At 46.3% G+C, this 16,100-nt stretch overlaps 1 long non-coding RNA gene across 1 annotated transcript; it reads right to left on the bottom strand.

Annotated features, from left to right (window-relative positions):
* Positions 1-11,930: 11,930 nt before the first annotated feature.
* Positions 11,931-14,929, bottom strand: LOC126939531 (uncharacterized). The gene is made up of 3 exons (XR_007720408.1): positions 14,365-14,929; positions 14,040-14,130; positions 11,931-12,295 (listed from the first exon to the last, which is right to left on the bottom strand). It is a non-coding gene; the product is annotated as an uncharacterized LOC126939531 (long non-coding RNA).
* Between the last annotated feature and the right edge of the window lie 1,171 nt (positions 14,930-16,100).

Raw genomic sequence — 16,100 nt, 5'->3', positions numbered from 1 at the left:
CAACCACTACTGTTTCCTCCTTCCTTTGTGATAAAGGGCTCCAGTAGGCTGAGCTGATCTCAGTGACTGTGAGCACAACTACTTCCATTTACTGAGCACCTAGTATGTGCCAGGCATCACATGCAATGACCTTATCTGGTCTTTACCAGTCACGTGGGTTCAGTAGAAGGTCCGTTTTACAGATGAGGAAACAGTCCAGCAAGAGCACGACAGTTTCTTGAGCTTTTACAGCACAAGCAGCAGAGGCTGGAATTTGAACCAAAGTTTGTACAACTCCAAAGACTATGGTGTTTCCACTACGAAATACCTTCCATCGGAGGAGATAATATCTAACACTCCTTCCCCAGAGATGATGAAATATCACTCTTCTTCTTTTGGGGGAAGGCACGTATGGTTGTTTTTGGTGTCAAAATATGATTCTAAAAGCACACTTCCCTGATGCAGTAAAGGGTGGGGTGAGGGGTTGGGTGAGGGGGCTGGGGTAGAAACGAGCCACTGGGTGAGTCATGCACCTCAACCTCCGCTGAGAGAACCTGAATCTCTCACTGCCCTGAGGGGGTAAAAGAAGCTCTAAGACTGGGGCTGAAGCTCCATGGGAATTCTCCCTCCAATACCTGGGTGCCCCCTACCACATGACTTCTTAGAAATAGATCAAATGTGCACATGATACCAAATTCTAAAGATACAAAGTGGTCTACAAGGAAAAGGAGGTCTCCCTCCCATCACTGTCCTCCAGGTCTCCAAGCCTCGCTCCCATTACCCTTCCTCACAGGAAGGGAATTGTTGCCAATTTCTTATGCAGCCTCCAAAAGCATTTACAAACATAGATGAGTCTCTCTCTTCCTTTTAAACACACATACATTGTAGCATACTATGTAAGCCATTCTATCCTCCTTGTTTCTTTCACTTAGTGTGTCTTAGGGGTTATTCATTTCTGTAAGTATGAAGGCTGCCCCCTTGTTTTTTTTGAGACTGAGTCTCACTCTGTCACCCAGGCTGAAGTGCAACGGTGCCAATATCGGCTCACTGCAACCTCCACCTCCTGGGTTCATGCGATTCTCCTGCCTCAGCCTCCTGAATAGCTGGGATTACAGGCACGTGCCACCACACCCAACTAATATTTGTATTGTTAGTAGAGATGGGGTTTCACCATGTTGGCCAGGATGGTCTCAATCTCCTGACCTTGTGATCTGCCCGCCTCGGCCTCCCAAAGTGCTGGGATTACAGGCGTGAGTCACTGTGCCTGGATTCTTTAATCTTAGTAGCAGCCTGGCATTCTGTTATATGGAAGTGCCAGAATTATTTTATTAGTCCTTTATTGATGAACTTCAATCTTCACAATTACAAACCATGAATATTTTGTATAGATCAAATTGTACATATGTGACTACATCTGTAAGATAAATTCCTAGAAGTAGGAATACTAGTGCTTATTAAATACAGTATGTACTTTTAAATTTTTTCACACTTTATAGAGGATGTAGCAATATATAGCCCATTAATAATAAAAGGCACGGCCGGGCACAGTGGCTCATGCCTGTAATCCTAGCACTTTAGGAGGCCAAGGTAGGCAAATCACCTGAGGTCAAGAGTTCAAGACCAGCCTGGCCAACATGGCGAAACCCCATCTCTACTGAAAATACAAAAAATTAGCCGGTGTAGTGGCACACGCCTGTAATCCCAGATAGTTGGGAGGCTGAGGTAGGAGAATCGCTTGAACTCAGTAGGTGGAGGTTGCAGTGAGCTGAGATCGAGCCATTGCACTCCAGACTGGGCAATAAGAGTGAAACTCTGTCTCAAAATAATAATAATAATAATATAAAATAATATTGATAATAATAATAAAAGGCAGTCAAGGGAGTCTTTTTTTTTTTTTTTTTTTGAGATGGAGTCTTGCTCTGTTGCCCAGGCTGGAGTGCAATGGCGCCATCTTGGCTCATTGCAACCTCCGCCTCCTGGGTTCAAGTGATTCTCCTGCCCCGGCCTCCTGAGTAGTTGGGATTATAGGCACGCACCACCATGCCCGGCTAATTTTTTGTATTTTTAGTAGAGACGGGTTTCGCCATGTTGGCCAAGGCTGGTCTGGAACCCCTGGCCTCAAATGATCTGCCCGCCTCGGCCTCTCAAAGTGCTGGGATTACACGTGTTAGCCACCGCACCCCACTGGGAGTGCTTTTTAGATGAGGAAAAAGCTGGAAGAGACTAACTGAGAAGTAGACAGGCCCATGCCTGGCCCAGAAACTCATCCTAGGACAAATGAAGAAGATGAGCCGGCACCACCAACAGCCTGTTCCCTACAGGCAAGCCACCCATTTCACAGATGAGAAAACTGGGGCTCAGGGAGCCGACTTGCCTCACTCAGGGTTGTGGCCTGGAACGCTGTAGGTTCAGGGATAATTCCTCTAAACAGTATATGCTTCACCGTCTGACCTCAGGCTGTAGTCTCCTGTGTTGGCTTGGCTACAAGTTGGAGAACCCAGCTCCTTCCTATCGTGAGCTGAAAGTAGTTGGGCCTGCCACATGGTTCAGAACTTCCCCTGGTTATTTCATTCCCACATACGAGAAAACAGCCCCAGTCCCACACATACACACTCACACAGCTACTATTTCCAGCCTCCTTGGGGCCCACAGGATCTTAAGCGTCCACTTCTCTGATGCGGGTAGCAGTGATGACCCTGGACATTCATCAACCAGCCTAAGGAACTGAAATGCAACAGTCCCCTGCACAGTTACCACCAGATAGTGGTCAGTGAGCGCGTGAAAGAAGTCAAAGGAGCATCTTAGCCACAGTGCTATCAGCCACTCAGGAAACAGAAGTAACCGTGGTGAAATAATTATCTTTCTTTGTATTGGAAAATGCCTTCACGTCCATTAACTCCTTTTGCCTCCACAGTTCTCTGAATTAGACAAAAAAGGGATTCTTATATTCATTCTTCTTGTTGAGCAGATAGGGAAAATGAAGTATGCCTTTTCCAGAGAAGCAGAGACCGGAGGCCAACACAGGTTTTCTGGTGCTTAATCCTGGTCCTGTGTTCTGCCCCATGTTGAGCAATCTCCTGGCAGTATGAGATGTTTGTAAAAACCAGCTCTGATCTGTCCACATGCAGAATTAGTCACCATGTCCCTAGCAATGTTGTTTTGAACCCCCCAGTATATGGATGTATATGCATTCCTTTCTCTGTATCTTTCAGCTTCATAGCCGCATCCTTTGTGAGGATACTCTTGGGATGTTTCTGAGCGGTGTCTTTTTACTGTATCTAAGTGCCTGGCATGGCCTATGGAACACGATGGGTACTCAATAAAGGTGTGTTGCTTGATTGGCTGAGAGAATGGATGATATATGGATGAGAGGATGAACGAATAGGCAAACAGATGAATGGATGGATGAGTGGGTGGGTGGGTGACTGGTGCGTTGAGTATTGGTTCACTTGTTTACTTGTTTTTATTTTTCTACTAGCATCCATTCCCCCTTCAAAATCACCTTGACATCTTTTTATGCAATTACTTCTTCCTTCCAGGGTATACAGTCTCAGTGGTACGACATATCAAGGATGCTAACTTCTCCTAGCCAAGAAGCAAGCAAATGACACAAGCTTAGCTGGTCATACTCCCTCTCCTAGAACTGTGAATCCTGAGTAGAGTGAGATGAGGATAGGAAAATTAGCCAGAATACATTTATATCAACAGTGGCACTCTGATGGCACTGCCAAGTAGTTCCCGCTGTCCACACATCCAGAGTGTTTCTGGTTTCTCACTTGTCATTCTTCCAAGCCAAGTTCTCCAATGTCCTACCCATTCTATGAGCTACTCAACATTACTCCCAATACATTACCTTCCTGATTAAGTTAGTGTGATATAATTATGTGTGTATATAATTACATGTACATAAGTTTTCATCCACAGTTCCTGGCTTATAACTCCCATAGCCCTTTTACAGTCTTCTGTTAGAATGTTGGGACACTTTAGAAGCAGGCCTCAGGAAGCAGAATTTCTCTCTCTCTGACCTCTCCTGCCTCCGTTTCGTCTGCCCAAGGCAGGTCTGTAATCTAATTGTGAGTCATAAGACCCTCATTCCAGAGAGGGCTCTGCCCCATACCCCGGAGGAAGGAATGCCTCATAGAGAGGCCGAAAAGAATCTGAGCAGACAGGCCCTGCTGGATTCCCCCCTCGGTCTATTGGTATTAAATCATACCCTTTTTGCCCAGTCACATTTCAACATGGTTGTCCACGCTTTAGTCATGCTTATCCAATGAAGTGTATAAAAGGCCCAAGAAAACAAGATTCAGAGAGCTTCTGGATAGCTGATCGCATGGAGGCTGACAGGACGGAGGAGAACTCATCCAGGCACTGGGCGAGTGGTGCCCAAGCTCCTCTAGATCTTGCCTTGTGTATCTTTCCATCTGGCTATTTATTTGCATCCTTTTTAAATGTAAGTAAGTACTTCCACGAGTTCCGTGAGCTCCTCCAGCAAATTAATCAAACCCGAAGAGGGTGGGTCATGGTAGCCCCAACTTGAAACCAGCTGGTCAGACATTCTGGAAGCCCAGACTCATGACTGGTGGGAAGGAGGGAGCAGTTCTGTGGAACTGATTCCTCAACCTGTGGTTTCTGAGGCAATTTCCAAGTAGATGGTATCACAACTGAATTAACTGGTGGACAACTGGCTGTGTCCACTGCAGAACTGATTGATTACTTAGTGTGTGGAAAGAAGCCCCTACATATTTAGTCACAGAAGTCTTCTGTGTTGTTATGGTGTAAGAGAACAGGAAAAATGCATGTCGAGTGTTTTTTTCCACACTCCCAGTCCACAAAAGTTTTCTCCACTTATGAACAAATAATTTTTTTTTCCCTGAGACAGGGTCTCGCTCTGTCATCAAGGCTGGGGTGCAGTGGTGTGATCATGGCTCACTGCAGCTGCAACCTCCCGGGTCCAAGTGATCCTTCTACCTCAGCCTCCCGAGTAAGTGGGACCACAGGTGTGTGCCATCATGCCCCGCTAATTTTTAAATGTTTTGTAGAGAAAGGGTCTCCCTATGTTGCCCAGGCCAGTTTTGAACTTCTGGGCTGAAGCGATCCTCTCACCTCAGCCTCCTAAAGTGCTGGGATAACAGGCATGAGTCACTGTGCCCCGCCGTGAACACAAAGAATTTTAACAGATACAAGATGTAGATGTGAAGGAACAGATGAATGAATAGACGCATGCTGGACAGGAAGGAGTGAAGGGATGAGTGGATAGGTAGGAATGAGTGGCTAAGTGGAGGAGGGCAGTGCTGCTCACAGAAGTTCATGAGCTAAGTGGTAAAGTGAGTCCCAGGCCTTTGATGGATAAGAGGGAAAGAGGGGATGTTACTCCCTCAGCCTTACCCATAGGAGGAGTAATGTGAACTGATTTTAGGGGCAAACAGGAATCTTACCCCCAAATCTCACTCTAGTGTACTAGAAATCCTTCACTTCTGTATCTTTTAACTAAGAAGGAAATAAATAACACTGTCAGACCCTCATTTCACAGATAAGGAAACTTAGGCCTACAAAGGGCAAGTGCTTTGCCAAAATGTAACAAGTAGGTTTGGAGCTGCAATGGGACTAGAGCTTAGGTCTCTTAATTCTCATTCCTTGCTTTTTTCACCACCCAAAGCTGACACTGGAATGACTATGGTGCAAAATTTCCAAACCCTAATTTGAGGAAATTCCCCAAGGGGACTTTTTCATGCAAGCTGGAGAGCTTCAAAAATGTACTGAATGCCTAGGAAGGTTCTAAGGGCCCTAATACTCTAACCTAACACTAGAAAGCAGGAGAAGCAGCATAGTGGGGAAGCAGGGGACTGGGTCCCCCGTCCCTGAGAATGGAAGTAATAGGCAAGAAGCCAAGGGGCTTCCCAGGACCAACTAAAAAAGGGCAGCATCCAGACTACAACTAGAGTCCTGTAAGATTCTGAAACTTTGTTACTTCCTTTCTAAGGCTTCCTTCCTAAGCCTGTCTGTGAAACTCTTTGAAACGGGTATGTGTACTAGCCTGCAAAGACAGCCAGGAAGGGAGAAGGAAGGATCACGTCCCCTTCCGTGGCCAGGCTCTGAGAGACAGAAATCCAGTGAAGGACAGAGCATGGGGCTGAGTGTCTGTAGCCCACTGCACTGAGGGCAGGAGAGCTCAGGGCGGGTCTGAGTCATCACCATTTTCTGTGTGTTTCTTCCTAATAAGTGAAATAATGTGTAGTGTTTAGCATGGTGCCTGACAGCTCACAGAAAATCCCCAACTTCCCCTCCCCCACCGCCATGTCTCCTAACTCTCAGGTGAGATGAACATCTCTACTGGGAGGGGAAGCCACTGAGGGAAGAAATGCTGGCACCTCGACAATTGGGGAAAGAAAGGGAAGGAACGGTCTTCCAAGTATCTACTTTGTGCCAGAAATGGTGTTGGGCAATTTATTGATTGCCTCATTTAATCCTTTGAAATATCCTAGGAGTTAGGTATTCTCAGCCCGATTTCCAGAAAGGAAACCAAGGTGAAAAATAGTTAATATATTTGTTCAAAAACATATGAAAAAGTGCCAGGAATGGTGGCTCACTCCTATAATCCTAGCACTTTGGGAGGCCAAGGCGGGCGGATCACTTGAGTTCAGGAGTTTGAGACCAGCCTGGCCAAGAAGGTGAAATGCTGTCTCTACTAAAAATACAAAAATTAGCCAGAAATCACTTGAACCTGGGAGGCGGAGGTTGTAGTGAGCCAAGATCGTGCCACTGTACTCCAGCCTGGGCAACAGAGTGAGATGCCATCTCAAAAAAAAAAAAAAAAAAAAAAAAGACATACAGAAAGGGTTGGATGTGGTGCTCACACCTGTAATCCCAGAACTTTGGGAGGCCAAGGCGACTGGATCACTTGAGGCTAGGAGTTTGAGACCCACCTAGGCAACACAGTGAGATCCCCTCTTTAGGGAAAAAAAAAAAAATCTGCCACAAAAGCCACATTCAATAGAAAACATTTTCTTAAAAAAATAGCTAGGCATGGTGGCATGCACCTGCAGTCCCAGCTACTCAGGAGGTCGAGGCAGGATGATTGCTTGAGCACAAGAGTTTGAGGTTACAGTAAGCAAAGATCGGCTCCTGCATTCCAGCCTGGGCAACACCTCTAAAGAAAAATCAAACAAAAAACGACATACAGAAAGTATGCGCTGTCTGATTTCAACCCCAAGTTTGTCCTGCTTTACCAGGCTCTCTCCTGGGGGCTGGAGGCAGTGGGGCGGAGGGCAGGGGTGATGGGGTTTGCAGGGGACAGCAGTGCTCCAGCAATAAGAGTTCTTGAAGAGTACTTCATGAGGGGGTATATACCAAGAGAGGAGAAGCCACCAGCCACCAACATGCAGAGGAAAACAACAACAAAAACAGACCCCAAGGTATCAGCAGGAGGACAGTCTGAAGTCATCTGGCACCCAGCCATTTGGAAGAACTGATGCTTCTCCATGGGCCTTGTTCCTACGGCCACCCCACCCCCAAGATATCTTGTGACAGGCTCCTCCAGTAACCAGAGGCAGGTGAGCCCTGCTCTGATCAACAAACACGCTGTATGTGGTCTCCAGCTGCAATAAACAAGTGGCTGTGCACAGCCAATGTCCTGTGTGGTGAAGGTGAGAAGAGTGAGGGGAGCCAAGCTGCAACCCTCAGCCTGAATGTGGTTGGAATTATGAGAGCAGTTGTCAAAGTTAGTACCCTGACATACCGCAATGCGCATTAAAGTGCACAGTGTAAGGGGACAGAAGGGGGGGAGAGGGGGAGGGGAGGGGGAGGGGAGGAGAGGAGCAGAACAGAATAACACAGAAAGAACAAACCAGAGCTGGACCAAAAATCAAGGCCAGGATGTTGTAGAGTCTTGGGTTCAAATTCTGCCTCCTCCTGGGAAGTCCCCTGAGCCTGCTACAGAGTCTTGGCTTGCACCCTATTGCCTCTGGCAGATCCTCCACCCAGTGCCAATGGAGCACCTATCCCACGCAAGGTCCTTCAGAAACAAAGAGTGAGATCGCTTCCAGTCTCAGGTGGGGAATATTTAGACTTGTAAACAGGGGCAAAGAAGGAGAGAAACAACCAGGAAGTAACTCTTCAATTTGCAGATGGGGAAAATTAAGGTCCATTAGGAGGAAATGACTTTGCCTCAGGCTTCTCTTGGGGTCCCAGATTTCTAGAGGAAGAGGGGAATTTCCCTGCTTTAGGCATGTTTTTAAGAGCAGCAGAACAGCCAGAGCTGCTGCCAACAGTCCGAGGTCAGGAGGGGAACTCCATGTCGGATAAAAGCTTTGGAATCCAGATGGAGTAAGGTTTCATTTTCTCTGCCTGCGTTTGGTTTCCTAACAGCACAATGTGAGACTTGGCTAGCAGCCAGCTTAGCTTTGGAAAAGAGTGAGTGATGGGAGAGAAAAAAATAAAAATAAAGACTGTGCCAGGAAGGGAAGGGAGGGGAGGAGAGGGGTTACACTAGGCTGGAGGGGATATGGGCATGGCTTTAGAGGATTATGCTAGGAAAAGGGGTGCCAGAGGCATGAAAGCTGATAGGAACAAGCCCTGTGGATCAAGAGGCCCATCAGTGAGCCTACAGGGTCTATGAACTACTTACATGCAAAACTGCATGTGTCTGTCTGTGTAGGTCTCTACAGATTGGTGGAAGTGTTCACAGCTTTCATGAGTTTTTTTTTTTTTTTAAGAAAGGCACACTGCCACATGCAACACCTCATTTGGATGTGTCTGGAGTCTTGGAAGTTTGACTATCCTACATTCTCCTACAAATGGACCTTGAGAGCTTGTTTGGAGGTTCTAGCAGGGGAGCGCAGCTACTCGTATACCCTTGACCAAAGAACAATGCTCCCCTATTTGGGAAGGTTGTCCTCTTCTGAAACGGCCTTTGCAGAAATCATAGCAATGAGAAAATTATGACAGTGAAAGAAATCTGACCTAATTGACTCCATCTTGCTTCTAACCTCCCAGCTGCCCTTGTTCATTCCTGGGCATAGGGAGCACTAACTTTGCGAGGAATTTAGTTTATAGTTTAACTTTGAAACAAAGTCGATAACAGCCCCTCCCTGAGACAAACCCACTCCTTGCTTGGGGACCAGAAAGCCTTTGTAAAACTAACGCATTGGCCACAAGATGAGAAATTACAGCTCGGAAGTCATGCAGCCAGAGGCCTTGAGATCACTAACCTCCCCAGTTGCTCCTGTAGCGAATATTATTATTGTAAAGCCTAAGATTGGTGTTTGAGGTATTTTTCAGACCCTGCCTTCTGATGGATCAACTGGCACCACCCAGACCAGTAAACTGGCTCATCTGGTCTTCTGACCCCCATCCAGGAACCGACTCAGTGCAAGAGGACAGCTTCAGCTCCTTATAATTTCATCCCTGACCCAACCAATCAGCATTCCCGCTTCCCTCGCCCCCTGCCCGACAAACTACCTTTAAAAAACCCAAGCCTCCAAATCTTCAGGGAGGCTGATCTGAGTCTTAATAAAACCCCTGTCTCCTGTTTAGCTGGCTCTATTTGTATCAAACTCTTTCTCTATTGCAATTCCTGTGTCTTGATAAACTTGCTCTATCTGGGCAGCAGGCAAGAAGAACCCATTGGGTGATTAAATCAAGTGCGCAGCTTCAGGAGGGACACACATGGAACGGTAGAGAGAGAAGGGGACACGGGCCTAGCCAGCTAGATCAGCCAAATTGAGACTGACTAGGAGTGGGACTTGGCTGCAGCTCACCAGCACTAGAGCTTTCTTTCATGCATTCCCACTGGCCACAAACTGCACACCACTATCTCACTGACACCATGTTTAACCATGTCTTTTACTTCATAAATTCCAGGAACTGGCCTTAGGAAATCCAAGTATCAAACCAAGGTTGTGGAGTATTCCCCCTCGGAAGGAATGCTGAACAACTGATTTACAGACTTGTTGCCCCAGCCAGACTACCAGTTAGCCCATTCCTCAAGATAACCATTACAACCAGATAATGCTAACCTGCATACCCTACCACTCACATGTTTTACCCAGCCCAGCCTGTGTACCCTACCCCTGATGTCAATTCTCACGCTTTGCCTAATTAAAATGCCTTACCAGCTATTTGCACAGAGTCAGTCAGGGAATTCTCTCTTGTGCTGTCTCCCTTATGTCCAGGCAAAAGCTCCAATGAAGTCTTGTCTGGGAAAACTCTTTCGGCCTCATGTCAATTTCTATTGCATTGAGAACCCAAGAAACTATGGTCGGTAACAGAACCAACCCTGGTGATCAATAGGGTGACAGATGTTGCAACCAGATCACCCTCACATCCTCATCAGGTTCCTTTTTTTTTTTTTTTTTTTAAGACAGAGTGTCGCTCTGTGGCCCAGGCTAGAGTGCAATGGCGCAACCTCTGCTCACTGCAACCTCTGCCTCCCAGGTTAAAGCCATTCTCCTGCCTCAGCCTCCCAAGTAGCCGGGACTACAGGCATGTGCCACCACGCCTGGTTAACTTTTTTGTACTTTCAGTAGAGACGGGGTTTCACCATGTTGGCCAGGCTGGTCTAAAACTCCTGACCTCAAGTGATCCTCCTTCCTTGGCCTCCCAAAGTGCTGGGATTACAGGTGTGAGCCATGGCACTGGGCTTTTTTTTTTTTTTTTTTTTTTTTTTTGAGACAGTCTTGCTCTGTCATCCAGGCTAGACTGCAGTGGCACAATCTCGGCTCACTGCAACCTCCGTCTCCCGGGTTCAAGCAATTATCCTACCTCAGCCTCCCAAGTAGCTGGGATTACAGGCACCTGCCACCATCCCCAGCCAATTTTTGCATTTTTAGTAAAGATGTGGTTTCACCACATTGGCCAGACTGGTCTCGAACTCCTGTCCTCAGGTGATCTGCCCGCCTCGGCCTCCCAAAGTGCTGGGATTGCAGGCGTGAGCCACCGCACCTGGCCCTTTCTTTTCTTTTTTTTTCTTTTTTTTTTTTTTTTTTTTTTTTTTGAGGCAGGGTCTCACTCTGTCACCCAGGCTGGAGTGCAATGGCTCGATCTTGGCTCACTGCAACCTTTGCCTCCTGGGCTCAAGCGATCCTCCTGCCTCCCCACGGAGTAGCTGGGACTACAGGCGTGCCACCATGCCCAGCTAATTTTTGTATTTTTAGTAGAGATGGGGTTCGCCATGTTGCCCAGGATGGTCTTGAACTCCTGAGCTCAAGCAATCCACCCGCCTCCCCTTCCCGAAGTGCTGGGATTACAGGCATAAGCCACTGTGCCCAGCCCTCATCAGATTCTTAAATGGCTCCATTGCCCCAAACAGGTTAGGCTCAATATCTTACTTTACAGATGAAGAAATTTAGGCCCAGAGAAAGTAAGCAACTTGTTCAAAGTCATCATTAATAATAGCAAGGCAGACACAGAAAGGAAAATACTACATGATCTCACTTACATGTGGAATCAAAAAAAGTCAAATACATGGAAGCAAAGAGTAGAACTTTGGCTACCAGTGGTGGGGCTGTAAGAGGAATTGGGAGATTCTGCTCAAAGGGCACAAAGTTGTGGTTACGCAGAATCGAATGTGCAGTATGAGGACTGCAGCAGTGCCCCTTTATCTGTGGTGGATGTTCCAAGACCCCCAGTGGATGCCTGAAACCATGGATAGTACCTGTTATATACTATTACATTATGTGTTTTTTCCTATACTACCTATGATAAACTTTATAAATTAGGCACAGTAAGAGATTAACAACAATAATAACAAAATAGAACAATTATAACAATATACTGTAATAAAAGTTATGTAAATGTTTATATTTGGAATTTTCCATTTAATATTTTCTGACCATGGTTGACCAAGAGTAACTGAAACCGCAGTAAGCAAAACCAGAATAACCAAAATATAGATAAGGGAGGACTACTGTATAGTTAATAATATTGTATTGAATATTGGAAATTTTCTTTTCTTTTTTTTTTTTTTTTTGGAGACAGAATCTTTCCCTGTCAGCCAGGCTGGAGTGCAGTGGCACAATCTCGGCTCACTGCAACCTGCGTCTCCCTGGCTCAAGCAATTCTCCTGCCTCAGCCTCCTGAGTAGCTGGGATTACAGGCGTGTGCCACGATGGCTGGATAATTTTTGTATTTTTTGTGGAGACCGGGTTTCACCATATTGACCAGGCTGGTCTCAAACTCCTGACCTCAGGTAATCCACCCACCTCGGCCTCCCAAAGTGCTGGAATTACAGGCATGAGCCGCCGCACCCGGCCGAATACTGGAAATTTTCTAAGAGAAGAGATTTCAGGTGCTCTCACCACACACACAAAAATAGTGGTAACTGTATGAAGAGACGGATACATTAATTTGTTTAACTGCAATAATCATTTTACTATGTATATGTATATCAAAACATCATGTTGTAAATATGTTTATTAAAAATACAGTTATTATTAAAAATACATAAATAAATAACAAGTCATAAAGCTGGATTTTGAACCTAGAAGTCTGACTCTAGAGAGCCCATTTAATCAAGATGCTACAAGAAGTTAGTATGACTTAATCAGCATTGATTTAACAGCATGTCTAAGACATTTATTGGAAAGCAGGTGGAGAATACAAATAAATAGAAAACACACAGGACACTGTCACTGTTTTCATGGAGTTAAGACAAGACCAGTGAAAAGATGATTCACAATAAAGGAGTGTAAATTTACTTGTTTTTTGTTTATCTCCCTTCTCCCCGTCCCCCTACCCTACACCCATACAAGCTCCAGATGGCAGGTCTTTGCCTGTCTTACTAGCCATGGTGCCTGCAGTGCCTAGAACGGTGCCCAGCTCATAGCAATTCTCAGTAAAATCTGTAGAGTGGGTAAGGAATGACTGAGGGGTACAGACCACGCACACTGAAGGCACAGGGAGAGCAGCGACTGCTCCATGATGGTGTACTGGTATACCTCACCTTACGTCTCCTAAGCACATCCATTATCATTATTGCCCTTGATCCTCTCCACCACTACTGTGGGTCAGACAGGAAGGAGTTCCTGGTTTTCAGGAATATAATGTGCTGGGTGAATAATAATGACAGTTGCCATTCATTGAACACCCACCCTGTACCAGGCACCATACTGTTTACATGGGCTCTCTAATTTGCTTATACATGGAATCAGTACATTAGCACCAGAGAAAAAATTGAAGATAGCCCATCAAGCCCAAACCTTGATTTTGCATAGGAGAAAATGAATGGTAGAAATGAAATAAAAATTAGATTCTCCTCCCTCCTGTGCTCCTCACAATCTATTGGAATCAATGAAAGGGAAGAAAAATACTCCCACGGCTGGGTGTGGTGGTTCATGCCTACAACCCCAGCACTTTGGGAGGCCAAGGTGGGAGGATTGCTTGAAGCCAGGACTTCAAGACCAGCCTGAGCAACATGGCAAGATCCCATCTATAAAAAAATTTAAAAATTAGCCCAGTATGGTGCAGTGGCTCATGCCTATAATCCCAGAACTTTGAGAGGTCAAGACGGGCGGATCACAAGGTCAGGATATCAAGACCAACCTGGCTAACATGGTCAAACCCCATCTCTACCACAAATACGAAAAATTAGCCACGCATTGTGGTGGGCGCCTGTAGTCCCAGCTACTTGGGAAGCTGAGACAGGAGAATGGTGTGAACCAGGGAGGCGGAGCTTGCAGTGAGCCGAGATCGTGTCACTGCACTCCAGCCTGGGTGACAGAGCAATACCCTGTCTCAAAAAAAAAAAAAAAAAAAAAAAGCCAGGTACGGTGGCTCACACCTGTAATCCCAGCACTTTGGGGGGCTGAAGCGGGCGGATCACGAGGGCAGGAGATTGAGACCATCCAGGCTAACACAGTAAAGCCCTGTCTCTACTAAAAATACAAAAAAGTAGCCAGGCGTGGTGGTAGGTGCCTGTAGTCCCAGCTACTCGGGAGGCTGAGGCAGGAGAATGGCGTGAACCTGGGAGGCGGAGCTTGCAGTGAGCCAAGATCGTGCCACTGCACTCCAGCCTGGGCAACAAAGCCAGACTCCGTCTCAAATTAGCCCAGCATGGTGGTGCACACCTGTAGTCCCAGCTGCTCAGGAGGCTGAAGTAGGAGGATCTCTTGAACCCTGGAATTCAAGCCTGCAGGTGATCAGCAACTGCATTCCAGCCTGGGGAACAGAGTGAGATGCTGTCTCAAACAACAACAACAACAACAAAAGTACTCTTGACATTCCCACTGCCTATTCCCACTCAGCAATCCCAACATCCCACCATCCTACCCACCACCCCCTGTCCCACCACCACTTACACACAGATATACATACACACACACACACAAGTGGAAAGGTTTGCTGGGATTCAAAGATGAGGAGCATGTCGGTGTTGTCTGCGGGTTTCCTCACCTCTGTCCTTAGCTCGTGTCCCAACTCAGCATATCTGGTATCCAGGAAAACACTTTCTTTTCTTCCTTAAAGAGGGAAACTGCAATCAAGGAAAGAAAACAGAAATTGAGCTCACAGGAGAAAACTGAGCCTTGGCAATCGTTTTATGATTTTCTCTAGAAACAATGAAGTGTGGTAGAAAGTCCATGAACCCAGACATGGGTTCAATGTTGAACTCTACTACTGTAGGCTGTGACTATAAGCTAGTCACTTAACCTCTCTAAGCCTCAACGACCCATCTGTTTTAAAAAAGACTTTTTGTGGCCAAGCGTGGTGGCTCATGCCTGTAATCCCAGCACTTTGGGAGGCCAAGGCAGGTGGATCACCAGGTCAGGAGATCGAGATCATCCTGGCTGACACAGTGAAACCCCGTCTCTACTAAAAATACAAAAAATTAGCCAGGCATGGTGGCAGGCGCCTGTAGTCCCAGCTACTCGGGAGGCTGAGGCAGGAGAATGGCGTGAACCCGGGAGGCGGAGCTTGCAGTGAGCCAAGATCGCGCCACTGCACTCCAGTCTGGGCGAAAGTGAGAGAATCCATCTTAAAAAAAAAAAAAAAAAAAAAAAAAAAGCCGGGCGCGGCGGTTCACGCCTGTAATCCCAGCACTTTGGGAGGCCGAGGCGGGCGGATCACAAGGTCAGGAGATCGAGACCATCCTGGCTAACACAGTGAAACCCTGTCTCTACTAAAAATACAAAACATTAGCCAGGTGTGGTGGTGGGCGCCTGTAGTCCCAGCTACTTGGGAGGCTGAGGCAGGAGAATGGTGTGAACCCGGGAGGTGGAGCTTGCAGTGAGCCGAGACCATGCCACTGCACTCCGGCCTGGGCGACAGAGCGAGACTCCGTCTCGGAAAAAAAAAAAAAAAAAAAGATTTTTGTAATAAATAAAGATTTTTTGTAATATTGACTGGGGGTTTAGTTTAGACTGCTGAAAAGCATAAATTACAGAATATCCTTAAAGGCACTGACATCGTACTCTTAATGATAGCATGATAATAATAGCCAGTGTTATTAAGTACTTAACAACATGTGTCAGACGTTGCACTAAGAGCTTTGCAAGCATGAGAACATTTATAGGGACTTAATTGTCTTGATAGTTGTGTGAGGGACTATTATTATTATCACTGATTTATAGGTAAGGAAACTGAGACCAGAGAGATTATTAATAACTTACCTGAGGCCACCTGGCCAATGAACAGGAGAAACTGCCAAGTCCCTGCTCTTAACCCACTGCCTTTTCCAGAACCTCTCACATGTTTGGCAACTTACCTTAGACCTAACGTGGCTTTGTGAAGGAAACAATTGCTAGAACATTTTTATGTGGCTGGATGAATGTTTCTAAAGTGCTTGCAATTTGTTTCTTTAAATGAGATGGCCATACTTTCCAAAATTGTGTTTCCATTATTAATTGATTGAGCTGTAAGGAGGGTATGAGAGGATTGTTGTAAAGAGCTTGGAACAAGGCCTGGCGCGGTGGCTCGCATCTGTAATCCCAGCCCTTTGGAAAGCCAAGGTGGGCGGATCGCCTGAGGTCAGGAGTTCGAGACCAGCCTGGCCAACATGGTGAAACCCTGTCTCTACTATATATACAAAAATTAGCCAGGCATGGTGGCGATGCCTGTAATCCCAGCTACTCAGGAGGCAGGAGAATTGCTTGAACTTGGGAGGCTGAGGGTGCAGTGAGCCGAGATCGCAC

Source organism: Macaca thibetana, chromosome 16, assembly GCF_024542745.1.
Source record: "Macaca thibetana thibetana isolate TM-01 chromosome 16, ASM2454274v1, whole genome shotgun sequence".
Taxonomy (NCBI): Eukaryota; Metazoa; Chordata; class Mammalia; order Primates; family Cercopithecidae; genus Macaca; species Macaca thibetana.
The sequence above is the reverse complement of the archived record's forward strand: the minus strand, read 5'-3'. Positions and strand labels throughout refer to the sequence as shown.